Raw genomic sequence first — 2500 nt, 5'->3', positions numbered from 1 at the left:
TTGTATATTGTAAAACTATCAATTTCTGCCCCATTTGTTTGAAAATTCGAAAACAAAGATGTTTTCTAATACTTCAAATAATATTTGGTTGATGAACATACATTTTTCAGTAGCCATTTGGTTTTTGGCCAGTTTGGTTCTTAGCAGAAGCTTTTACTGGCTAAAATATCTGCTCCGTTATTTTGTTTGGTGCCCTATTCAAACCCACTCACTTGGCACATCAATGGTTAGAATGAGAATTCTCGTTGCGAAATCCAAATTCCACTGGTGCTCCGAGTAGTTTTGTACAGGCAGCCTTACAACACAGTTTACAGATCTTCGAGTCCCTGCATGTACAATGTCATTTTTGACACAGAGATAATTGAGATATCCTTATGGATGAATGACCAAAACCATATACAATGAACCTATAGCAGCAGAGTTATCAGGCCAGGTCTAAAGGAATGTTTTGATCATGTTTTGGAAAGCATATCCCAGTGCAGTGTAAACTTGGAAGGTAAACAGGCCTGTTTTTCCCACAGTGCTGTTTTTGAGTGGAGGGAGGCACAGTGTGTGTGGAGATGATAAACAACAACACCAGGAACTAAGATGGGTCGTGCCAAGGCGGAGATGCCTGGCGCGTGGGGTGGCGTGGCGTGTGCCAATCTAACCTGCGCCAACCCCCCACTCTCCTCCCGGCCCAGGAGCCACGGCCGGGCACCGCGTCACCAGCACACAAACATGTTGACGTGTTGTTTTACCACTTCCTCTTTAGGCCCATGGGGGTTTTTTTTCAAATTTAATGGACATTTCGCCCCCATGCCCGACACCCCCCTCCCCACATCAGCATCAGCACCCCTCGCACCCCCACACACACACACCACAACACAGCTGCCCACCCCCCACCCCCCACACCACAACACAGCTTCCCACCCACCCCCGCCACCACACACACACACCACAACACAGCCCCCCCCCCCCCCGCCCCCCCCCCACCCCATCATCATGGTGGGCTGTTTGTGATTGGTCCCCTGCGCACTGGCAGCCCAGATTAGAACATGTTTCCCCACTTTACCTCTTATGTGTGTGTGTGTGTGTGTGTGTGTGTGTGTGTGTGTGTGTGTGTGTGTCTCCGCTCCTTCCCTCTCTCCTCGGGTCACATGAGCCATTACATCACTGGATTGGGGTCAGTGGGGGATTACGAGGCCGCGAGAGCGACAGAATTACTGAAAGTGAGGGAGAGAGAGAGAGAGAAGAGAGGGATAGAGAGGAAGAGAGAAAAGGGCAGAAATGAATGAGAAACACAGAAAGAGAGAGAGAGGCATATGATGAGAAAGAATGAGAGCGAGAACGAGAGAGAGAGAGAGAGAGAGAGAGAGAGAGAGAGAGAATGAGAGCTAGAGTGAGAAGGGGACTAAAGAGATGAAGAGCAAGAACAAAAAAGAGAGAGAAAGAGTAGAGAGAGAAAGAGTAGACAGAAAGACAATAACAAAGAGATAGATTGAGCATAAGAGAGAGAGTGGACAGAGAGATAGAGAAAGAAAGAGAGAAAGAGAGAAAGAGAGAAAGAGAAAGAGAGGTATTAGAGTAAGACGGGAGGTTAGAGGAAGAGGGCAAGGCAAAGAGCAGAATCTCCAGATCTGCAGGAGCTCTGCTAATGCCAGTAGATGGATTGAACAAAGCATATGCATTTTACAGGCTGTTAAGTGCAGATTTACTCTGCAGTCTTACAGGCAGAGTGCTCACTTTGTCATATCTTAATGGGCCCTGAGATGAGCTGAGAAAGGGCTTTTTTTTGTCTTCTTCCTGTTGGATCTGATTTGATTGCTTTGCGGACGGACAGGCTCAACATCTTTAGCGTGAAATTCTCCACTCGTTTGTTTTTTTCTTTTCCAGAATCGTTGTTGCTTTCATCATTTGTTTTTTTTCTCCATCCTTTTGTAAGCCATATGCGCTCCATCCTCCCTCTTTGGTTCTGCTGTAGCCATATGCCCCCCCCCCCCCCCCCCCAACCCCCCCCCACCCCCTCCCCCTCCTCGTCCTCATTACCCCCCAGACGATATCACACTGGGCAGATTTATTTCTCATTAATGGTCAAAGGCATGGAGGGCCTTATGGAGCAGGAGCACTCCTACTCTACAGTGGCCACAGAGTCAACATCCTCTGGGTGAACGGGATGGGTCAACACACACACTAGTATCATCAGCTGCTGCCAGGTCTTCACACACACTATTTATTTTCAAAAAGGAAGAAGGAGGAAGAAAGACATACGAAACTCAAAACACGCTCAAAAATATTGATCATTTCATGACAAGCCTCTCTCTATCACCCCTGATGTGACATTATATGATATGATTTCAGATTTGAATTGTGCGTAACACATCTTACAATACAATACAATGAGCAACTAGTCCTGGAGTCAGAGGGGTCAGTTGGAACCATTTGAGGGGAAGAACATCTCACAGAGATTTCTAGTCAGTGCACTATGATGAAAATTAAAAACAAAAGGAAGGACCTGACC

This window comes from Sardina pilchardus, chromosome 13 (genome assembly GCF_963854185.1).
Source record: "Sardina pilchardus chromosome 13, fSarPil1.1, whole genome shotgun sequence".
NCBI classification, from domain to species: Eukaryota; Metazoa; Chordata; class Actinopteri; order Clupeiformes; family Clupeidae; genus Sardina; species Sardina pilchardus.
This window is presented reverse-complemented; position numbering follows the sequence as displayed.